Genomic DNA, 25,494 nt, shown 5'->3' on the forward strand with positions numbered 1-25,494 from the left:
TTATTTAGAATAAGGCCTTGCGCCATGCAAGTGTTTGGTAAATGCATGTTTAATGAATGAATGAAGTATCAGGAGTCCTGACACTGTATCTTTTCTTAAATATGTTATCAACCTGGAGAAAGAATTGATTAATAGCAACATGCAAAATATGCATGAACTATTCTCTTCCTATATATGATATTTGAAAGCCTAAATTCTAGAAACAGACTCACTGGCTCTATGACATATTATCGGCATGATTTTAGGACGGTAAAAAGCCCTTTCTGTGCCTCAGCCTCCTCACCTGTACAATGGGTATTACATTAGAATCCACCTCGTGGTATTTTTGTGAGGACCAGATGAGGTAATCCATATAATATGTTTAGAAGAGTGGCGGGCATATAGTATGTTCTCAGTAAATGTTAATTTTCAAAATTGTTTTGTAGTAATACTTTTATAAAAACTTGCAGCTATTTTCTGTAAACTCTAGTAATGCATTTGAATAAGAAAAATTGTACAGCCCTATTTTGTAGATAAGAAAGTAAAACTCAAAGAGATTGTTCTATATTCACACAGGGTGCTATCACTATCACTAAGCCTTCTTTTTTTTTTTGTATGCTGTATGACGGGGTCACATTTCACTCATTTTCCATATGAGTGTCCCGTTATTGCAGGATATTTGCTGAATTTTTGTTTGCTTGTTTTTTCTTTCTTTTGTTTGCTTGTTTTTGGAAAGTGCATGGGCGGGGAATTGAACCTGGGTCTCCCGCATGGCAGGTGAGAATTCTGCAATTGAACTACCCTTGCACCCTCCTTCTTCATTTTTTCCTATTTTTTTGCATGGGAGGCACTGGGAATCGAACTCGGGTCTCTGACATGGCAGGTGAGAGCTCTGCCTGCTGAGCCACCATGGCCTGCCCGCCTGCCCTTCTTTTTTTAAAAGCAGTTTTATTAAGCTATATCCTTAATTCCATATAATAATCCAAAGTATGCAATCAGTGGCTCACAGTTTCATCATATAGTTGTGCAGTCATCGCCACAGCCAACTTTAGAACATTTTAATTACTCCGAAAATAAAAAAATAAAAAAATAACCCCCCGAAGCATCTGATATTATTTATTTATTTATTTATTTTTATTTTCATACTCATCTGTCTGTACACTGGATAAAGGGAATGTGAGTCACAAGGTTTTTACAATCACACAGTCACACCATGAAGGTTATATTGTTGTACAATCATTATCAAGAATCAAGGCTACTGGATTACTGTTCAGCAGTTTCAGGTTTTTTCTTCTAGTTGTTCTAGTAGTAACTAAAAAGGAATACCTATATAATGCACAACAGTAACCTCCAAAATGACCTCTTGACTCTATCTGAAATCTCTTAGCCACTGAAACTTTATTTTGTTTCATTTCTTTCCCCCACTTTGGTCAAGGAGGCTTTCTCAAACCCATGATGTCAGGGCCATGCTCAACCCTGGACTAATCCTTCTTAAAATAGAAACTTTTACTGAAAGTTTTCCCTCTTGAATATCTTGGAGAATTCACTTGATCAACTTACCTTGTTAGAGAAATTTGCCAATAGAAGAGTTCATTAGAATAGTGTGCTGATTTGAAAGGATTACGTACACTAGAAAAGTCGTGATTTAATCCTGATTCCATCTCATGGAGGCAGCCGTTTATTTTAAATCCTATTCAATACTGTGTGTTGGAATTTGATTAGATTATTTCCATGGAGATGTGACTCTCCCAGTTGTAAGTATTAACCTTGGATTGGAGGGAGATGTGACTCCACCCATTCCAGGTGGGTCTTGATTAGTTTACTGGAGTCCTTTAAAAGAAGAAGCATTTTGGAAAAGGCTTGAGATTCTGCGAGAGCAGAGCCCATGACAATGAGAGTGACAAGAGCCCATGCAGCCAGAGACCTTTGGAGCTGAGGAAAGAAAATGTCCCAGGGGAGCTTCATGAAACAAGAAGCCTGGAGAGAAAGCTAGCAGACGTCGCCATGTTCGCCGTGTGCCTTTCCAGTTGAGCGAGAAATCCTGAACGTCATTTGCCTTCTTGAACCAAGGTGTCTTTCCCTGGATGCCTTAATTTGGAGATTTTTATAGACTTTCTTTAATTTGGACATTTTCACAGTCTTAGAATGTAAACTTGCAACTTAATAAATTCCCCCTTTTAAAAGCCATTCTGTTTCTGCTATTTTGCATTTTGCCTACTAGCAAACTAGAACAAATGGTATGTCATTGGATTATATTTTATATATGAAAAAAAAAGATTTTGGAAGAGAAGCCAGAAAAAATAATAGCACTTAAAAGAGAGTGGGTTGTACAGACATGCTTGGTTTTCAAAGTGGCAGCTTCTTTTATGGATGGAGTTTCAGCCTCCTGTTCTCAGAGGCTCTGAGTTCAAACCTGTCTTATAGTTTCTCAGCATCCACAGAAGGAACTCTGAGATGGTAAGACTAAAACTACTGAAGCACTGAGTTGGGACTCTAAGGCTATGAGGCCCCTTGTAGTTGGATCCAGTTTGAGAGGCTAAGACAGAGGTGAACACAAGATGCCCAAACACCTTTTCTGTCTTCACCTCCAAGACTAGCTTCTGTTCCAAATGTCAGAATGATAATAGCTTAATGTACTGAGCACTTCCTAAGTGCCCGGCGCTGCTCTGAGAGCCTTACAAGTAGTATCTCACTTAGTGCCCACAACTAGACGAGATCCATCCAATGATTACCCCATTTTAGGCATAGGGAAGTTAAGGAATTTCTCACCCATCTAGTAAGTGAGAGAACCAGGGTAAGAACCAAGCAGTCTGACCTCAGAGGCATCCTTCACTGACTGCCTCATTCCCCACAGGTAGAAAGTTCCTAGAGCAAGAGTTGGAAGAAAGGAATGATGGAGAAATGGGTAAAGTGCAAAGAACAGAAAAAATGGCATTGCAGAGACGTAGCATCTGCTCAGACCCTGGCTCTTGCCCTGTGCTTGAAGACACACTGCTCAGCAGAAGGCCTAGTTGTCTCTGCTGGTTATGTAAAGATGTCCTGAGGCTGAGCTACACGTTCTGGAAACTACTTTAGCAAGGAATTGAGGCATAAGTTTTCTCCTTAGTAATAATATTCTTTCTTAAGCTCATTTGTGCTAAGACATTTTCTCATCCTTATGGATGAGCCTGCAATGCACAGAGCTTAAATAAGTTGTTGAAACATGCAGAGAGCTAATAAAGGGAAATTACATACAAAACTTTCTCTTACAATCTTTCCTTTCATACAAAAGCAAAAAAGTTGGATAGAACCCAATGAAACAAAATCCTAGGAGAGGAGTCTCCATCTCTCTTTGTCCATGACAATCAAAATGCTTAGAGGCCATGCATACATATTTTAATGGGTTATCAAATTTATGTCACCCAAAGTAATCTTACAATTCCCAAGCTAGTGAAATGGAAGATTAATGCTATATACACTTTATTCCACTCTTACTAAGTAAGACCCTATTCATTTCTCACCCCATTTCTTCCAGGAAAATTGATCTCTACAGGCTGCTTTCTGTATACAGTTTTGTCAGTGAAATTTCAGAGACTGGTCTTTATGCATGTGCAAATCTTTTTTGTTTGGATGCATGGTCCAGGAATTGAACCTGGGACTCCTGCATAAAAGGCGGACATTCTACCACTGAACCACCCGTGCACTTTTTTTTTTTTTTTTTTGTGCAAGTCTTTTATTTAATGTAGGAGGCTCCGGAAGAGGAGAGAACGACAGCCCCTCCCTGCTGCAACTTTTGGGGGAAAGAGAGCTCTCTGTGTCTTCCAAAGCATTCAAGTAATCTAATTTGATAAAGCACTGGAAACATTCATTAGCCTCTCAGTCTTGCTTTTCTGTGCAAGAAAGAGATTTCTTAGGATTTTCTTAACTGTTGCTAACTTGTGTTTTCTTCTAATACAAATCTGCCCTTAAAAGCAAAGTTTAAACAAAGGGAACTTGTAAGGTTCCAAAGAATTTAAAAAATGATGCCATGTTCTGTGAAAATAACCTTCAAAGAGAAACATGTAATTCCGATTGTTTTTCTTACCTGTTATTTTTTTTTTTTGGTGCTAGTGATAACGTTGTAATTGACATTCCTGTATTAATAAAAAGGAGAAGTACTTACAAGATGGTTTTCTCAAATCAATGGCCTTTTCTTCTCTCTTATATGGATGGGGGTTGGGTGTGACAGCCAGTGTTTGCCATTCAAAAATGATTAACAGCCTCATTTAAATGAACGGTTGTTAGATATACATTTATCAATTCAAATACCTCCAGCTATCTTCTTTCTGAAATTAATATGATCTGTTGCATCAGTGTGGTGGGAAAATAGCCACTTGATACTTTTTATCCTTACCTGCTTTATTTGGCAAGAAATCAAATACCTCCCATTGGGTTTCCACCCCCCTTCCCAGAGACCCATGGCTCAGAATTTCAGTTCTCCTGCACAGCGGTCAGATTGACTATTAGATGACTTTTGCATCAGATGCTGTGGCTCATTCTGCTGCTGACTCTTAGCCTGATGGCTTCTTGTCCAGCCCTTCAGTGAAGCGCTTCCTGGCTCAGGCCCTTGCCAAAAACACTGTGGTGCCCTGAGCTCATTTTCCAAGGGTACTGTTCTAGTTTGCTAGCTGCCGGAATGCAACATACCAGAGATGGATCGGCTTTTAATAAGAGGGGATTTATTTCATTAGTTCTTCAGAGGAAAGACAGCTAACTTTCATCTGAAGTTCTTTCCTCCATGGGAAGGCACAGGGCGATCTCTGCTGGCCTCTCCAGGCCTCTGGGTTCCAACAACTTTCCCCGGGGTGATTTCTTTCTGCATCTCCAAAGGCCTGGGCTGAGCTGCGAGTGCTGAGATGAGGTATGCTGAGCTGCTTGGGCTGTGCTGCATTGAGCTCTCTCATTTAAGCACCAGCCAATTAAATCAAACGTCATTCATTGCAGCAGGCATGCCTCCTAACCTACGGAAGATGTAATGAGCAACAGATGAGGTTCATGTACCATTGGCTCATGTCCACAGCAACAGAACTAGGTGCCTACACCTGGCCAAGTGGACAACTGAATCTAACTACCACAGGTACTCTTACACACTCAGCTGTATTTCCCATCAGAGCTTCCAGATTTGCCCCATTCTGCACCAGGCTCAGCTGTCCCCCTCCCACCCTTTGCTTTTCATTTCCACCTGGACCATCAGTCCAGTCTCCCACTCCCCATGTTATTCCTCTTTGTGGCCCTTGGCAACTTTTCTGGCCAGTGTGCTACTGTCCAAGCCCTCCTCATCCACCCAGGGTTGGGTGGGGATCCAGTGATTTCTTACCCAGGAATCTTGGGATCTTTCAGCAAAGTGGTCAACCCTCCTTCTCAGTGCTGCATACAGGGGATCTTCACTGGGGATGACCTCTACCAAGCTCCCCACCCCTCCATGGCACAGGACTGTGGCTGCCTCCCTGCCTTATACCCGCATCACCAGAAGAACCCACCATTTGAGTGACAGTTCCCTGCACCAGCAATCTGCTCCTCGGTAACCTGGGACCCAGAACAGCGGGCATAATTTCTAGTTTCTCCTCATTTGAGGCTCCAGTTTTAGAGTGCGTGTGTTTTCACTGCGTGGAGTAGAAATCTGAGTGTATGCTACAACAAACTGGACCAATTGTCTGAAAAAGGACCAATTCATTTGAACATTATAACATGTAATAGACTTTTTTTTGCACGCTGTATGGTGAAGTCACATTCATTCCTGTTTTCATGTGACTATCCCATTATTGCAGTACCAATTTGTTGAATTTTTTTTGTTTGTTTTGTTTCGTTGTTTGGGGAAGTGCATGCTGGCATTTAATAGACTTTTAATATGCACAAAAGATTGTTTCCTATTCCTGATGAATAAAAATATAACTCACTTTAAGAAAGTTCAATTAAAAAATAACACCACCAATTAGTCTGCCATCTCCTTAGAAAGCCAAGTACAATATATTCTAACCCTAAATGTGTGTTTATGGCAATGGGCCTTGGACAAAGGAGCTTTGTGGTCCTGGGTGATCATGGAATTCCCTTTGCTGGAACCCTCAGCCAGCCGTAGGAGTGAATTGTGACAGCAGTGTTTCTCATTGGCCCATTCCTTGGGGCATCCTGGTATGGGAGCAGGTAAGAGACTGGGGGCCCACATGGCATACTGGTATAGGAAGTGAAATGCAACTAACTCAAAGGATAAAAGCTTGGTTTCTTGCTTTCAACTTTCTTACTCTTTGGTTTCTAGACTGTAATCACTAATATCTAACAATGTTCTTTTCTGCTCAACATGTTTTCATCTACTTGATGGCTTGCCAGGTTGGTTTATTCTAATCTCTCCTGAGGACTGGATATACCTTATTAAAAACAAAAAACAAAAAACTTGAAAAACAGAATTTTGAGAAAATATCATTTTCAAACCAGTTGTGTGTATGTGGGTCTGAAGAAGACAAAAAGATGAGATGACTAGCCTGTAATGAAGTGGAAACTATTTATATTTTGTTTTAATAACCAGGACACCTGTGGCCTGGAGGGACACTTGGTTTCTTATTCTTCTCTGCAGTAGCTACTCAACAATGGTCATGGATTAGTGGCTTTAGTCTGTGGCCAATTTTTGGATTGGTATAGATGGGGATACCTTTTTTTTTTTCCCCTTGGCCATGGTGATGATATCGGAAGACAAGCCTCCACCAAATGTAAATTCTTGCAGGTTTGATTTTTCATATAACCCTAATTAGAAGACTCAAGGATGATGACTGCATGTTGACCAATAAATACTTTCCACAAGGGAAAGATCTACCCAGAGCTGTTGCTAAATATGACAAGGTCTCCAGCTTCTCCCACACCTGATGACTGGTGTCAATTCTGATTTCTCTCTGGTGCCTTATCCTGGTGGATGCACTTTGAAGACCCATTCTCCCTTTGCTTCTGCCAGGCCCCTGAACATTCTTGAATAACTGCTATTTTACATTTATGTTTCCTTGATGCCTCTCTTGAGCCGATGGCAGCATCTGCTCCCTCAGTTTGCAGGGCATTAAAGTGTGAGCTCCTCTCGGCAATGGATGATGTATAACGGACACCTCCTATCAACTGCATTTTAATCAGGTCCTGTCTTCTCGGCTTCTGTAAGTGCTCTTCAGGCCATGGCATTGATAGATAAAGGCTCTCACTAGCTCTGTTCATAAATTCATAAGAAAATTAGTTTACAGGTATGAAATAACACGCTACATTTTCCTTTCCCAGATTTATTTTTTATCAAAAGGAGAAGATTTGCCATTTTACTTAGGAAGGTCGGAGTTGCTTCTGTTCTTTGTTAGGACACTGAATGGCACATTGGCAGTGCCCCTGTGTGTGTGTGTGTGCTTATTCATTTTAAGATAAGAAGACGTTTATCTGTTATGGGGCTTATGCCACATGAAAAAGTTCTAGATAAAACAATTCTGTAGATCCAAGCTGTGCTTTGAAATGGTCATTCATTTTTCAGGAATCTGATTTCTGAAATGACATTCAAAACCTAATATTAAATGCATTCTTATGAAATAATTTGAAAGCACTGAAGACAGAAATCATAAAAGTAAGTGAGTTAAGTATTTCTTGAATCCATCCTGTTTGACCCAAGTGCCATTCTATGGGAATTGCTGTGGAGTCTTATTTAATGAGGAGTTTTAGAACGTTCTTCCCTAGAAATTATCTGAGGACAATATTTCTTTGAAATGTTTTGCACAGGTCAGGAGTTCAGAGAGATGTGAATGGGTTTAATGAAAAAAGAAAAGTGGTGAGGAGAGCATGTGGTCCAGGTGATTTGGGAAGCAGGTTAAATAAATATAAACAGTTTTCTTTATTATAAGATTACTCAGTCTTTAGAATGTTCTTTTTTTAAAAAATTTTATATTAGTGGGCCTAAACAACAGGAATTTATTGACTCATGGCTTGCAGTGAGAAGTCCAAAATCAAGAACTCATAGGCTTGCTTTGCTCCTCAAATCTGTAGTTTCTAGAGCTGGCTGCCAGCAATCCTTGGGATTCCTTGGCTGGTATACCCGGCCATGTCCTGTCCTACTATCCTTTGGGTTTTGTCTATTTTTCATAGCTCTGTTTATCTCATTTCATGGATGCATTATCTTCTCTAATCTCTGAGTGTATTCACTATTCCTTTTCCCTCCTTTATTATTATTTTACTTAATAATATAAACCTTTCCTAAATATAATGTCCTCGAAATGAATTTAGGCAGTGAAGTAGATAAGTTATATTGAATAGCTTCCAAAACCAAAGAAACATTCTGATAGACTGGGCTCTCAAAGTACATCTTCGTCTTTCATGTTCATTTCTCTTAAGGTGTAGATAAACACTTAGAGGTTTTCTCCCAGGTTTGGCTCAGTGACAGTGAAAACAGACAACATTCAAGTACTACTAGGCAAACGCAGCCCTGCACGGATAAGTGTCCACATAGGTCACTCTGCAAAAGAGAACTACTTAAATTAACCTACAGTAAATTTGACCAAAAAGCTTTTTTTTGGGGGAGGGAGGGGGTGTTGCATGGTCCGGAAACAAACCCGGGTCTCCCGCATGGAAGGTGAGCATTCTACCGCTGCACCACTCGTGCACTCTCAAAAAACCCTTTTGAAATAGTTTTTGCTTTAACATTTGTGGCTTCTTCCCAGTGGTCTTGAAGATTGTGTGCGTGTCCATGCGATGTCATCCTCTTCTCATCGATGCAAGGATGGCGAGGAGTCTTACCTCCCCCAGAAAAACCCATGGTGCTGTGGCACAACCCCACTTTATCTGTGCCGAGGCCACGAACACATTGTCCGTGCAGAGACTGGAGCTGAGCATCTGTGACGCATCGCGGAGCTTGGAGGCCACGTCACCGGAGACCACGCCGGTGGCCCCAGGTGTGTCAGGGTAAGCGGGCTGCAGGGGCATGTCACAGAAGACACAGCATTGGCTGCTTTTGTCTCGAAGGGAAGGGCGCCACGGTAAGCACGACCAACCCCCAAATCCTGAACACCTGTTTGTTCCAGAATTTGACGGTATCAGTACGATTTGGCATGTGAATAAACATGTCATAGTCCGCCATCATAAGGACTCCGGTGTGTGGACAAAATGTATCTGCCCAAGTAAACTGCAGAAGTTTATGAACTGTAAGACTGTGGAAAGAATCATCAAAGTCTTGCTGAATTATACCATTGCACACTTGCTTTTCCCAATCCAGTGTTCCTTGCAGTTCTTCTCGCTTCAATGGCTTAGAAGGAGTTTCTAAGGCAAATGGAGTTTTGACGTTGGCATTAAGTTGAGACGGAACACACTTCTCATTGCCCCTTGTTTTTCTAGTTGCAGCACCGTGGCCACAGGTTTCAGGGGCACTCGTTATAACCAGTAAAAGGAGGGCTCTTGGGCTTGGCGTCCCCTTGTGGTTTAATCAAGTACTGGTAGCTGGCAGCCCCATGTGGGCTGTGCTTAAGAGTCAGGCTATGACTCACAAAGTCATAGCTGTTTACGAGGTATCTGTAAGGGTAGGACTTCATATGGTTCACAATTTGACTATCATTCATCCCCCCCACCCCCAATAGGCTTAGTTTAAAACAAGTAGCAAAAAACTGAACAAACTGCCATTTTTTTCACTCTTCTGCCACTGAAAAACTTTTGGTTGTCTTTTCAGGTCTGTTTTTATTTAGGATCACTTTTAAACAGGTGCTTGCTTCTTTGAGACCAGAGAACTTCATATTTTTCAGAACAGTTGTCCATCTTAATACATATCGAGCATTAAAATTTTAAACAGGGACTTCTTATTTCATAAAATATTTCCTTTTAATACCATTTTTTTTTCTGTAAGTGCAAAAGGATGAATGCACCGTAGAACGAGGGCACTGGCAGATCAAAGTTTTCCCACCTTGGCCTTGTGTAGCTCTTCCATGTACTCCTTTTTTTGTGAATGTTAGATGAGACCTCAAAGCATCTACCATCTAGTTGAGCCAAGACTCAGAGTTCCACAGGGAAACAGCCAGCACAGCATGGCAAGGTACAACGTGCCACTGCTTAGTTGGGTGACACCAACTCCTGGCCCAACAAGTGTGTCACAGATACCTATTTCTTGATTCAGCAGTTTTCCTGTTATTACAATTTTCAAATTGTTTTCCAGAGCTTTGAGAAAGGTGTTTCTGCCAGTTCTTGCTGGTTTTTCAATGCTTCTCTGGAGGAGTGGAGTCTTGAAGTTTCTCACCCTGCCATCTTGATCAGGATGGGGTATATGTGTTCAATTTTCAATTCTCCCTCTCTCTTTTAGCTTGCAGACTTTTCTCAGATGCCTGGTGGTCTTTGGGTTCCCACTCAGATGTTGGAGTGAGCCACTAAGGTGGACTTGAAACTCCTCATGGTGGTGCTTTGGCAGCAAGCTGGATTTTTCATTGGGAGTTCTTCAGACGTCAGTGTCCACAAGTCTTTTCTTTGGGACTCTTTAGTTCACACAGGGAAGACTCCTTCAGTCTCCTGTTATAGAGACAGGATGGGAGGAGAGGGACGAGGGCCCTTTCTTCAGAATGTAGCCTTGCTGTGTCTCCATGCTCTGCCCTCAGAAAATATCTCAGACACTAAACTCTTTCCTGTGTGTGTGTGGGGTGGTTTAGGAGGATGTTGGGGTCTTACTGCTCCCTATGTGTATTTTCAACACCCCCCCCTTTTTTTTAAAAAAAAAAAAATTTTTTTTCCAATGTTTCCACCTTGGATAATGCTTGGTTTCTCCTAGTTCTGAGACTTCCGCATTCTGTGCAGGGAATTCTGAAGGGTCCCTTGGTTTTTGGGTTCTCTGCTTGGTTAAGTCAACTGGGCATTTATTCATTTTCTTGAAGATGTATTTTGTCACTCTCTGGCTGATAGAATGAACTGGCTACCTCAAAGCCATTCACAACCTGCTGCTACCTTGCATTTCTCCCCCAAAGAGGCTGGATGGCTATAAAACTTATCTTCTCATACCTCCTTGAAACCAGGGCTAGATGAGTGATGCAGTTTGCCACAAAACTATAAGCATAAGACATGATATGGGGCAGCAGGAAAGCGTTATGAGAGGGACAGACTAGCCATCCAACTCCCTTCTCCTCTCTTCCTGGAGCTGCTGAGCTCAACTAAGGACTAAGGGGCTCATCAAATGCCTCTTTTAGTCCACAATGGGACTTTAGAAATCATTTTGAAACCAACATAAATTAAAATAAATTAACAGTCACTAAAATCACTAACTATCCCAGAAATAGAAGTAGTCGAGCCTTTCTTCATGGGAAATGTTCAGGTTTCCTAGGGCAACACGGTGCCATATGCAAGAATTTGTCTTTGGGGACTTTACTGCATTGCCCTGTGACTCTTTTGTCTTCATCCTCCTCTCTCATTGGCTCTATTTTAATGAATAATCTCTGTTAAAAAATTCATATGCATAAGCTCCCAGCTTTTTCTTTTTTTTTTTCTTCTTCCGCAGAATTTCCTTTTATAAGCAGGAAAGGTTATATTATCACTATAGCACAAGGAGACTGCTTCCTTTGGAGCAGTCCCTTTTCGGGTCCCTACGTCTGCTTATGAATCAGGACCCAGGGTCCAAATATAGATAACTTCCCCTGCAGCACATTAGTTTGAAAGAAATACTTATTAAAGTTTTCTTGGTGGACGCTGGAAGGCAGGTCCGCATTGAACACCGTTAGATGAAACTTCATTAAAATCAAAATGGCCTTTAAGCATCTCCCCTTTAATCCCATCAGTCAGCAAGCACATCTTTTTTCCCTTTCCCCTCCCTTTCCATTCCCCAGGCACTTCCTCTCTGTCCCTGCTGCCCTGCTTTCCTGTTCTATACTGAGTAATTTAACTGCTGCACTGTCTCTTCTCATCCTCACATGCATCAGCTAACCTCTAAAAACAAAGATCCATTTTTACGATACAGCCTTAGAAATGGGTTTGTCAGAGGATTGTAAAGAAGGCTTTTTCCTGTCACACCATAGTCATAGATGTGTTTTCTGCTGATAAATTTTATTTTGTTCTCATGAGACCGCTGTAAGGCTCCATTTCTCCTCTTCCTTTCACTTGCTCAACTCTTCAGGCTTTGCTTTTTCCCTCCACTCTTCCTGCCTTTAAAAAAAAAATATATATATATATACATATATATGTATATATATATTTGTGTCCTTCACACTTTCCTAATTTGCCTCTTCCCTTCTCTTTGCAATAGAAGGTGGGCGAGGGCCCCCGTGGACTGGAGAAGGGGAGAGGCAGTGATGGTAAAGGGAAGTTGGGGTGCTGGAGGAGGGGTCCAGGGGGCAGTGGGTAGGGACACTGCCTTAGGTTGGGTCCTGTTCTAGTTTGCTAGCTGCCGGAATGCAAAACACCAGAAACAGAATGGCATTTAGAAAAGGAAATTTAATAAATTGCTAGTTTACAGTTCTAAAGCTGAGAAAATGTCCCAATGAAAACAATTCTATAGAAATGTACAATCAAAGGAATCCAGGGAAAGATACCTTGGTTCACGAAGGCTGATGAAGTTCAGGGTTTCTCTCTCAAGTGGAAGGGCATATGGCGAACATAGTCAGAGTTTCTCTCTCATCTGGAAAGGCACATGGTGAACATGGTCAGGGTTCCTCTCTCAGCTGGAAGGGCACATGCCGAACACGGTATCATCTGCTAGCTTCTTCTCCTGACTTCCTGCTTCATGAAGCTCCCCGGGAGGCGTTTTCCTTCTTCATCTCCAAAGATCACTGGCTGGTGGACTCTACTTCTCGTGGCTATGTCATTCTGCTCTGCTCTCTCTGAATCTCCTATTCTCCAATACATTTCCTCTTTTATAGTACTCCAGTAAACCAATCAAGACCCACCCAAATGGGTGGAGACATGTCGTCACCTAATCCAGTTTAACAACCACTCTTGACTAAATCACATCATCCAGGGAGATGATCTGTTTATAGTTTCAAACATACAGTATTGAATAGGGATTATTCTACCTTTATGAAATGGGATTTTGATTAAAACATGGCTTTTCTAGGGGACATACATCCTTTCAAACCAGCACAGGTCCCATGAGTCAGAATCTGAGACAGGGTTTTGGGGGCACTTGATTTGTGATTCCTTGAAGAAATGCACTCAGAAAAACCTGCAGGAGTGAAGTAGGATAGGACAGGGGAAAGAGTCAGTGAGGATGGGGTCTCAGGAGGGCTCTGGATGGTAAATCACGTGCAGTTAGAGCCTGCCTTGAAGCCTTTTGTAGGAAGGGTCAGTCCGTCATCAGCTGTGAGCTGCCCGTTATGAGGTGGGGGGCCACGAAGGGGCTCCTGCTGCCAGGGCAGTTGTTTGGAGAAAGGGGAAAGCTATGAGCTCTTAGAAGCTGATGCTCACAGCAGCGAAGGGATGGCTGGGTGTGGTCCCGGGCTCAGGGTGGGCTGCCACGCAGTCTATTACAATGACTGCCAACCCTTCAGGAGCAGCTGGCATTCTTTCAGTGATGCGAGCCAAGCACTGCGTTCAACTTAATCCTCACTCAATCCTCACCACAACAACCTTTTACTGCTTCTGAAGATGAAGAAACTAAGGCTGAGAAACATGAAATAATGTCCAAATGGTACAAAGATTGCAAGAGGCCATCTGGATTAGAATCAAAGAGGCAATGTTGCAAAGATTCTGGATTAGAATCTCATCTGATTTACTCTAACGTCCAAGCTTGAACAATCATTTGGTCCTTATTATAATGATCAAATGTTTTTGTGTGCTTCCTTGGCATCCATCTCGCTTCTGCCAAGTCACTGGCCTCAACACTGACCTTTGGCCTGGTTCATAAGCAGCTCTCCAGTTCTGGGCATAAACTACCCCTACAGCCCATGCCCACACACCTCAGGCATAACCACGGCTGGTCCCAAATGGTACTTATCCCCACTGCACTCAGACCCCCAGGCCTTGTCCCCCTTCACATGTGTTTGCTTTAAATTTGCCAATCTTGGATTGCTGTGAGAAATCTACTTAGACTCCGCCTGTTGGAACAAAATGAAACATTTGAGCCGCCAGAACTGATGGTGCTTCCCTTCAAGCATCCCTCACTCTCTGGGACCTGTGAGTAACCAACCATCTGCTCTCAGGCATTATGGCCTGTTTTCCCATTGCATCACACCTGACTTCCACCGGGACCCAAATGTAAAATACAACTTAACCAATTCGGAGCAGTCCTTATCATAACTCTATGAAATAAGTATTATGTCCCCAAATTACAAATAGGTCGGGTTCAGGTCCGTTATGTATTTGTACTTGTACACCTGGCATGTAGTAGGTGCTGTGGACTGGCACAGAAGCATATTTAAAGCAGCACAATAGAAAAGGTGATGGATATTATCAGCCATCAGGAAAATGCAGGTCAGTATTACAATGGGACACCACCGCACAGCCACACAGAATGGCTGAAATAGAAAACACAGACATTAACAAGTATTGGCAAAGATGTGAAGAAATTGGAGTCTTAATACACTGCTGGGGGGAATGTCAAATGGTGCAGCCGCTTTGGAACCTAAGCTGGCATTTCCTCAAATGATTGCACATAGAGCTATCATAGGACCCAGCAATTCCACTCTTAGGTATATACCCAAAGAAACAAAAGCATGTGTCTACACAAAGCCTTATACACACATGTTTATAGTAGCATTATTCATAAAAGCCGAAATGTGGAAACAACCCGTATGTCCAACACCAGATGAATGGAAAAGTGAAATGTGGTATGTGAAGTACTGATACATGCTACAACTTGGATGAACCTCCAACACATTATGTTAAGTGAAAGAAGCGAGTCTCAAAAGACATATTGTATTGTATGATTCCATTTCTATGAAATGTCTAGAGCAGACAAATTCAGAGATAGAAAGTGTATTAGGGGCTGCCTAAGGCTGGTGGGGTAGGGCTGAGGGGATGGGGAGTGACTTTCATGAATACAAGGTTTATTTTGGGGGGTGTGGTGATGACGGCTTTCTAAAATTAGACGTGATGGTTGTGCAACTCAGTGAATCTACTAAAAACCATTAAATTGTATCTTTAAATGGGTAAACTACATGGTATGTAGATTATGCCTCAGTAAAGGTACTAAAACACAACAGCATGATAGAAACTTGTATTGGGTTCTAAAAGAAGTATGAATGAGGGATACGGGTGGGTGCAAGTAACAGAATGCCCAATTCAAAGTTGCTTCAGCAATAACGGGGATTTCTTAGCTTACTTATTAAGGAGTGTGGAGAAAGGCCAGTTCCAGGGCGGGTGAGTCAGTGACTCAGTGTTATCTTCAAGGGTTCCAGTTCCTTGTAAGCTTCTCTCCTTCCATTCACAGCCTCTTGGCCTTTGCCCTCAGGCTTGCCCCCTCATGATCAAAGTGTGACTGCCCCAGCTCAGTGGCATCCATACGCTGGGAGAGAGAACACCACTTTCTGGATCCTATGCAAGTTCCAAACTGTTATGCACCACAGAAAGGCCATGTTCTTTAAATCCTGATCCAGTCTTCCAGGGCCAGACCTGTTATTTAGGGGGAACCTTTGATTAGATTGTTTCCATGGAGATGACCCACTCGATTGTGGGTGTGATCTTTTGATTTGATGGAGATGTGACTCTGCCCATTCAAGGTGGGTCTTGATTAGCTTACTAGAGTCCTGTAAAAGGGAGACATCTTGGAAAAGCACCATTGGCTTTAGAGCCGGCAAAGATGCAGATATTGGAGATGCTTGGAGTGCTGACAGATAGGCTTGGATAGCCAATATGGAGAAAGCCTAGATGCAGACCTTTGGAGATGAAGAAGAAAATGCCAGAAGAACCCAAACATTCTGTGTGAGCCATTTGAAACCAGAAGCCAGGAAAGGAGACCAGCAGACGTTGCCATGTGCCTTCTTATGAGAGGCTAAGCAAGCCAGAACCCAGAGTTGTGTCCCAGGGGAGCTAAGTGAAGGTCCACAGATGCTTAGAGAGGAAGCCACTGGCATCAGAAGCACAAAGCCGCAAACTGGGAGCAAGGCCCTCGGATGCCAGCCATGTGCCTTCACAGCTGATGCCATTTGGCCTTTCTCTGGAGTCAAGGTATCTTTCTCTGGATGCCTTAATTTGGATTTTATAAGGGCTTAGAACTGTGAACTTGAACTTGATAAATCCCCTTTAGATAAGCCATTCCATTTCTGGTATATCATATTCCGGCACCATTAGCAAACTAAAACAGATCCCTTTCTAGAAGCTCCTACAGACTTCAAGTATAGGTGGCCATAATTTCACGTTTATTGTTTCTAAAAGAGTCACTGGCAAGGATAATAAAACTATTGCCATTGACTTAACCCAGTTAGGAATCAATCCCTGGCTCCCGGAAGAGGCCCAGCCACTTTGATGCATGAGGCTGCTAACAAAATCAGAGTGTTGTTAGGGAGGAAGAAGCAAGGACATGAGGAGGAAACCAGAAATTTCTGTCCTGGTGTCAAACTAGGAAGGTTTCTTAGGTAAGGTGAGGTCTGAGCTAAGTTTTAAAGTGTTTGGAGAGCTTGTCACCTTGAGTGGGCAGGAGAGGAGGTGGCTTGAAGACCAGGCAAGAGAGCGAGGACATTGTAGGAAAAGGAGACAGTTCACAAAAGCATAAAGACCAGGAACACAATGGAAAACTAAGGGCTATGTACTGAGATGTAAAATGAAGAGAGATGGAGTCACAGGGCCAGCAATAAACCAAGTTTGCCTGTCTGTGAGCAAAATTCTATGAAACCAGAACTGCTTTGGATTTATCTGTCGGAGAGATATTCAACGAATGACCTATGCTTCCCTAAGGAATAAAAATTAAAAGTGAAAAGGGAAAAGAAACCTCAGGTTAGAATAAGACATAATTAATATTGTATCTGAGGTCACTCCAGGTAACGTAGCAACTGCAACAGAAAAAATAGGAAAAGGAGAAAAAATTATTTACAAGTTCCCCACAAGAGGAGTAAAAGTGTGTAATTGCTGAAAATTTCTAATTTAATAAGGAGAGAAGGCAGATGAAAAGATGTTTAGAGCTCCTATCTGCCAAAGAGAATTAACTACTGTGCACTTGAAAACTCTTTCTTTCAGTGGGGGATTAGGTGTAATAAAGCCCAGCACATTTTGTCTCAACCATGAAATAAAATTATCATCTGCTTATCTATCATTTATTTTGCACAGAGGTCTCACACCTATAAAACTATGATTTTATAGAGCAATGAAGGAAGACAAAAACCATAAAACATACCGTACATTTTTATAACTTAAGATATGTCTCCTAGAAAGGTGAACCAAATATTTACAAACAAGTTTATCTCATTTTCTTTCTTTCTTTTTTTTTTTTTTCCAGACTGAGTTTTCTTAATATTGTGATACTCTGGGTGTCTGGAGGTCAGAAACAAGTTTGTTTATCTGAATTTATTTATTAGGAGGTATATTGGTTTGTTAAGGATGCTGGGATGCAATATGCTAGAAAGGAACAGCTATTATAATGGAAATTTATTAAATTGCAAGTTTACATAAGACCACATGAGTGTCCAAACTAAGGCATCCAGGAAAAGATACCTTGACTCAAGAAAAGCTGATGTCTGTCACAAAGGAAGGCATGTAGCTGGCATCTGTAGGTCCTTGTTCCTGGTTCCATTGCTTCCAGCTTCTGATGCCAGTGGTTTCCTCTCTAAATGTCTGTGGGCCTTCACTTAGCTCCTCTGGGACACAACTCTGGGTTCTGGCTTGCTCAGCATCTCAAGGGAAGGCACATGGTGATGTCTGCTGGGCATCTGCCCTCTGTCAGCACTATAAGCAGCTTCAAACATCTATGTCTGTCAGCTCTGCAACAACTGTTCTCTAGGTGTCTGCATCTGAAGTTTCTCCAAAATGTTTCCCCTTTTAAAGGACTCCAGTGAACTAATCAAGACCTACCTTGAATGGGTGGAGTCACATCTCCATCTAATCAAAAGGCCACACCCACAATTGGGTATTCACATCTCCATGGAAGTAATCTAACCAAAAGATCACTCACACAACTGGGTGTGTCACATTTCCATGGAAACAATCCAATCAGAGTTTCCCACCCTAAACAATAAGTCTAGCCCCACAATATTGGATGAAGATTAAAACATGGCTTTTCTGGGGTACATAATGGTTTCAAACCAGCACAAGAGGAAAATATTCTTAGCACTTTTTTTAATGCTTACCCCCTACCCTTACCCTGAGAAAAGCGGGAACAAAGGGTATAGGACCAGACATCTTAATAAAGGTTGCGTGATGTTCCTTCCCAAATAAACAGCCTCTCTACCGGGATCAGCACTCACTCTGATGATTTCTTTCGCTGTCTTTGACTTTTTGGCCTCTGAACTCTGTTAAAGTCTATGAATATTTAGATAGCAACACTATGAAGCAGGCAGTGGGGAGATAATGAGGCCCCTCATGAAGGTTGTTGCCTGGGAGGGAAACAGACAAGCAAATAGATGATTCCAGCCTAGTCTATTATGAGTAGAATGGAAGGAGGCATAAGCTGGATTGAGGATGAGTATAATCCTGTTTATTCTGTAAAAGCTGCTGGAATACAATATACCAGAAATGGAATGGCTTTAAAAAGGGGAATTTATTAAGTTGCAGGTTTACTGTTCTATGGTCATGAAAATGTTCAAATTAAGGCATCCAGGGAAAGATACCTTGGCTCAAGAAGGCTGATGACATTCAGGATTTCTTTCTCAGCTGGAAAGACACATGGTGACATCTGTTGGCTTTCTCTCCAAGTTTCTTCAGTTGCTTCCCTGGGGGCATTTTCTTTTTGTATCTCCAGTGATCTCTGGATCTCTGGCTGTGTGGACTCTGTTGGTTCTAAAGCTTTTTCCAAAATGGTTCCCTCTTGACGGGCTCCGGGAAGCAACCCCACCTTGAATGGGTGGAGACACATATCCATGGAAACCATCTAATCAAAAGTTACCACATGAAATTGGGTGGGTCTCATCTCCATGGAAACAAGATCCCAGCCAGAAATATTGAAAGTGGATTAAAGGACATAGATTTTCTGGGGTACATAATAGCTTCAAACTGACACAGCCCTGTTGGTGGTGTTTGGGGAATAATGTACAAGGGTTCTCAGAAAAGCTGATGCTTCGACATAATTGAAATCATGTATATGACTGTATCAGGTATTAACATTTCATATTTGTTAATGAGGTTATAAAATATGTAGGTTGCTTGATTTAGAAAAAAGTATATAATGGTTACATTTTCTCATAAAACTACCTACAAGAAACCACAAACTCTATTGTCATTGTTGACAGATCTCTGAATCTCTCTCTTTTTAAATATATAAAAGCTTTATTTAGATGCACATGCCATAAAATTTATCCACTTAAATGTCCAGTTGAATGGTTTTTAGAGATTCACAGAGTTGTGCAATGATCATTGTAAACTTCAGAGTAATTTGTTACCCCAAAAGAAAACCCATGTCCATTAGCAGTCACACTCCCCATTTACTCACAACTTCCCAGCCCTAGGCATCCATTAATCTACTCTCCATCTCTACAGATTTACCTATTTCGGACATTTCATAAAAATGGAATCATAAAATACGTGACCTTTGGTGATTGGCTCCTTTCGCTCGGTATGTTTTCAAGGACCATCCATATTGTCAAAAATATTCCCTTGTATAGAGATGCCATATTTTGTTTCACAAATGTTGATTGATGGACATTTAGGTTGTGTCCTCTTTTCAGCTATTGTGAATAAAGCTGCTGAGAACATTCATTTATAAGTTTTTGTGTGGACATATGTTTTCTTTGTCTTGAATATATACCTAGGAGTGAAACTGTTGGGTCATATTTTTAATCTTTTGAGACATGGCCAGATTCCTTTCCAAGGAAGCTACACCATTTTACATTCCTACTAGCAGGGGATAAGGGGTTCAGTTTCTCCATATCCTCAACACTTGTCATTATTTGTCTTTTGGATTATAGCCATCTTGGTGGGTGTGAAGTAGTATCTCATTGTGGCTTAGATTTGATTTTTCTTTGTGCAAATGATGTTGAGCATCTTTTCACGTGCTTCTTGGACATTTGTATATCTTCTTTGGAGAAATGTCTATTCAGACCCTCTGCATACTTATTAATTGGCTTATCTATCTTTTTATAATTGAGTTATGAGTTCTTTATATATTCTACATACAAGTCTTTTATCAGATATATGATTTACAAAGATTCTCTCGCACTCTGAGGGTTTCCTTTTCCCTTTGATGATAGTGTCCTTTGAAGTAAAAAGTTTTTAATTTTGGTGAAGTCCAGTTTATTTATTTATTCTTATTGCACATGCTTTTGGTGTCATATCTAAGGAGGCTTTGCCTACCCCAAGGTCACAAATATTTCCTACTATATTTTCTTCTAAGGGATTTAAGTTTTAGCTCTTATATTTAAATCTGTGACTCACTTTGAGTTAACATGCTGATGTGAGGAAGAGGTCCATCTTTATTCTTTTACATGTGGATATCAAGTTGCTCCAGAACCATAGCCTACCTCTCCCCTTCTGTTTCCTATTGTGTTCTAATTTTCTCTGCTTATAAGGACTCCAGTTATATGGCCCATCCTGATTCAGCTTAGCCTCCTCTTAACTAAAAGTATCTTCAAAGACCCTGTTTACTAATGAGTTCCCACCCATAGGATGGATGCTAGGACTTGCACATGTTTTTGTGGTAGACATGACTTAATCCATAACGGTGATGGTCTAGAAACCTTCTCAAGGCACCTGCTGAGAGTTCCATGAACTAACTCTCCCAATATGCACATGTATCATTATGAAACCTGAGAGAAGTGCTCAATGAAATGATTACTTCCTTGTGTCTGTTCTCCTTGCCTGGCCACAGGATGGCCTTTCTGTAGTCCCGTTCCATCACTCAGTCACTTCAACCATCAGTACCACTGCTTTTCCACACCAGAACAAATGGCTTCCTATTTAAATCACGTTCGATTATCTTCATTTAAAATGAAAGTTCTTCAACTCTGGCTGAAGAACCTGGGGAGATTTAAAAACTACTGATGCTGGGTCCTACCCAAGACAAATTAAATCACAATTTCCCATGGTGGTGCCTGGGCATTGGTATAAATTAAATCTCCCTCACAAATTCTACTGTGCAATTAGGATGAGGAACTAATTTCTTAAATCCTTGCACATATCTAGTTTTTGTTTATGCCTCCAAATAATGACCCCATCCTTGAGTAGGTGAACTGACCATTGACCTTTATCTCATACTTCAGGAATGGAAATGTAGCATCCTCAGTTCTAAATCTGATCCTTGGAATTGTCCCTTCTGTCCCTCCAATGCCAGCTAAATGGAGTGAGCTGGTATACCTACTCATGCCAGGGAGGTGCTTGCATTAGAAGGGTGGGTGAGCTTGCCTGTGCTATCAAGAGCAGAAGCAATACTTTTTGAATACACATTGATAAACTGAGCTTAATTTGATAGACTGCTCAGAAGTAGCTGAGTTCCTGGGACAAGTTATTCTTGTCTGAATAGCTCTACACCGACTTTCTTGGCTTCCTGGGTTCCTAGCTGTCTTCTGAACATCTTTACATAATTCTATTGCTGTTCTCGGCGATGATCTTCAATCCTTAAAATAATTCCCTCTTTTCTTTCACTTGTTTATTGTATAATATAACATATATATATAAAGCAAAGAAAGAAAAAAGCAATGCATTTCAAAGCACTCTTCAAGAAGTAGTTACAGGACAGATCCCAGAGTTTGTCATGGGCTACCATACCAGCCTCTCAGATTTTTCCTTCTACCTGCTCCTTCTAGGGGCTAAAAGAAATAAATATATTTTTTAATCATCACAATCAACTTTTTTTTTCTTTTTTGAAGCAATAAATTTCAAAGCATAGCACCACAATTTGTTGTAGAACATATATCAGAGTTTGGCATGGATTGCAATTCCACAATTTGAGGTTTTCACTTCGAACTGCCCTAAAATACTGGAGACTACAAGAGATATCAATTTAATGATTCAGCATTCATATTCATTTGTTAACACCTACCTTCTCTGTATAACTCCACCATCACCTTTGATCTTTTTATCCCTCTCTTTAGAGTTATTTGGGATATGGCTGTTCTAACTTTTTTCATGTTGGAAGGGTCTGTCAATAATATGGGATAGGGAGATGGAACTATCTGATGTTCTGGAGAGGCTGGGCCCTCTGGGTTTCAGGACTTATCTGGTCCAGGGACCCATCTGGAGGTTGTAGGTTTCTGGAAAGTTACTCTAGTGTATGGAACCCTTGAGGATGCTTATATATAGCCCTAGGTGTTCTTTAGGATTGGCTGGAATGGTCCTACTTAGGGTTTGGTAAGTTGTGATAGGTAGCAAGGTCTCCCTGAAGCTTGCATAAGAGCAACCTCCAGAGTAGCCTCTTGACTCCATTTGAACTGTCTCTGCCACTGATATTTTATTAGTTATACTTCTTTTCCCCCTTTTGGTCAGGATGGAATTGTTGATCTCACCGTGCCGGATCTGGATTCATCGCTGGGAGTCATCTCCCATGCCGCCAGAGAGACTTTCACCCCTGGATGTCATGTCCCACGTAGGGGGGGAGGGCTCACTTGCAGAATTGGGCTTAGAGAGAGAGAGGCCACATCCGAGCGACAACAGAGGTCTCCAGAAGTAACTCTTAGGCATGCCCATAGGTAGTCTAAGCTTCTCCATTACCTACACAAGCTTCACAAGAGTAAGCCTCAAGATCAAGGGCTTGGCCTATTGACTTGGGTATCTCTAAAGTTTAACACAGAATCAGGGGATTCCCTGATGGTAAAGCTTAATAGTTCCATATTCTTCCTCCCAACCCTCAAGGGACTTTGCCAATACTTTTTGATTATCTGCTTAGTATACTCTAGGATGTATCCAGGCCTTACATTAAGCCATACAGGATTAAAGGACCTCTTTCTCATTCTGGGCTCCCTGTGTGTCAGTTGTTCAAGTGAAATATACAGATAGGTTGAGTTAGATTATGTGCTACAGAAGATTTAGATTCCAGACCAAATAAACCTTTCTTTCTTTGGTCTCAAAGAGCATGTATGTGTGATTCTAAAATATAGACAATGTCTTCCTTAGGCCTGTGTTCTGAATTATTTTAATCCCGACCTGATTGGTTTCATGTATATCTTTAAACACCAAGTTATATATATTTCAACCTCTCAAAATCCAGAAATAGTAATTACCACTCAGGACGAAATGTGTATGCCATAAGAGCTTACAGCCTAGGCCCCTGGTTTCTTATAAGCATTTTGAAAAGGAAAATACCACATACCACAATTATTCTTTCGTTTCTGGCTTATTTTGCCTCACCAAATGCCCCACACGTTCATTCACATTGTTGCATGCCTCACAACTTCATTCCTTTTTGTAGCAACACAACATTTGATATGTACACACCATCGTTCACCAATCTACTTCTCAATCAGTGCATCCTTCAGCCACCTGCATTCATCAGGCGTCACATATAGTGCCCAAAGTCCACAGCCCATCAGTCTCTCAAGTTTAGATGATTTCATTGTTCCCAAGAGAAAGATAACCAAAAAACACACCCTCACCAAATAGGAAATCTAAACTGCTGCTTAACTCTTGTCCCTCCCCCCATTATTTACCTCTGCTGTTGCTGTGGCAGTGCTGATGGTTTCCTTTGGAACATATCCCACAGCATGCAACAGCAATTTTCCGCCTGTACCATGGACTTGTACATGAATCATACCTTTGAAGTAGTTCTTACAAGAACTAATTATATTTCTAGTGTTCATCAGTGGGACGCAGGTCTGTACTACTGCTTTCAATCCTGTTCATCTTCCAAATGGTAATATTACTTATAGATCCACTAGAGAACCACCTTCCCTTCTATCTGTTCTATTACTTTCTATTAATAAGTTACAAAAGCTTACAAATAATTTGCTTTGAAAATTAATGATGAATTAGCATGGGCTCAATGTTATACCTATACCACAGTCACTTTTGTTCTTCCACATTTTGGGATGCATATTTGGGTTTTTAACCTGAAATTAATCGTAAACTGCATCATATTAAATTTAAGTTACAGCCTGCAGTAAATGACTATTACTGATCTACCATGAAAAAGCACAGTAAAACAGAAATTATTGAAACTTTGTGTATTATCACCTGGCACCACTTGTTTTACTTTCCTGCAAATGCTTCTGGGTTTCTTCAAAATCTTCAGAGCCCCATGGGAGTGCGTCCTTTATATGAATGTCATCTGTCATGGAGACACCCATCGGAACGAAATTTGTAGGGTCACTGACTCTTCCAGAGTGGATAAAGTGGTTCGGTTGACATAGTTGAGGCTTTGGAAGTGAATAGGCCTCTATGTGAGGTCTCCATGTAATGCCACCACAAGTATTTTCTACCTCTACCACCTGTCATGGTAGGGCATGTCACATAGCCTACTTGAACTTCAACTTCTTCAGATGTGACATTAATTTCCTTACAGGATTGTTAGGAGGCTGAGAGACAATGAAGGTATGGTACTAGATAAATTTATTAAAAAAAAGATACCAAATAAATGATAGCTGTTACTATTAACAGCAACCAAAGAGAGCTGGAGGTTCAGATTTCCTCTAGTAAGATCAGAGTGTACTCATACGTCTGGTAAAAAAAGTAATTGCATAGAAAAGGAGTTTTTTTTTTTTTTTTTAGCTCTTTCAAAAGCAAATGCTGTTTCCTGAATGATGTAGATTTTAATTTAATTTTATTTGTTTCTTCTGAGGCTTTGCTATTTCAAAGCAAAATCTACCTTTGAACACTGGATGCAGCTATTGAGAAATTACCAGCAAACCACAGAGCTGAAGAAAATATTCTTGTGATTTTTTTTTTCCTTGACATTGTTTTAGTTTCCTGGCTGAAAAAACAAATACCGTGCAATGTGTTGGCTTAAACAACAGACATTTGCGGCCTCGTGGTTTTCAGGCTAGAAGAGGTCCCAAACTGAGGTGTCACTAAGGTGAAGCTTCTCCCAGAAGACAAAGTGTTCTAGGACTGGATGCCAGTGATCCTTGGTCCTTGGCCTTTTTGGCTTTTTTGGGTCACAGGGCTGCCTCTCCTGGCTCTCTGGGTTCTGCTGACTTCCAGCTTCGTCCTGTGGTGCTCTTGCTCTCTCTCTCTCTGAATTTCATCATGTTCACAGAGGACTCCAGTAATAGGATTAAGACTCATCCTGGTTTAAATTGGGTCACATCTTCACTGATGTAACCTGGTAAAAAGTCCTATTAACACAGGAAGGAGGCTTTAGACCCACAGGAATGGATTAAGTTTAAGAATATGTGTTTTGGGATCCAAAGCTCCAAGCCACCACAGACATCATTTTTAATCCTTGCCTATCTGCTGAACAGTGGCTGGTAATACTGGGCCTAGCTGGTAGATTTGCAGATAATTAAAGGACTTTGTAAAGGGTTGACTGCTTTCCTATGTGCTGATTTTATGTATTTCTATCAAATGTTACTGCCAGTGGTAGGCCTC

The 25,494-nt window shown here is 41.2% G+C and overlaps 1 non-coding gene and 1 pseudogene across 1 annotated transcript; both read right to left on the bottom strand.

Annotated features, from left to right (window-relative positions):
• Positions 1-3,589: 3,589 nt before the first annotated feature.
• TRNAK-UUU (transfer RNA lysine (anticodon UUU)) lies at positions 3,590-3,660 on the bottom strand. Its single transcript has one exon. It is a non-coding gene; the product is annotated as a tRNA-Lys (tRNA).
• Positions 3,661-8,412: 4,752 nt separating this feature from the next.
• On the bottom strand, positions 8,413-24,254 carry LOC143661246 (lactosylceramide 1,3-N-acetyl-beta-D-glucosaminyltransferase-like; annotated as a pseudogene).
• Positions 24,255-25,494: the final 1,240 nt, after the last annotated feature.

The sequence above is a fragment of the Tamandua tetradactyla genome, chromosome 17 (genome assembly GCF_023851605.1).
Source record: "Tamandua tetradactyla isolate mTamTet1 chromosome 17, mTamTet1.pri, whole genome shotgun sequence".
In the NCBI taxonomy this organism is placed as follows: Eukaryota; Metazoa; Chordata; class Mammalia; order Pilosa; family Myrmecophagidae; genus Tamandua; species Tamandua tetradactyla.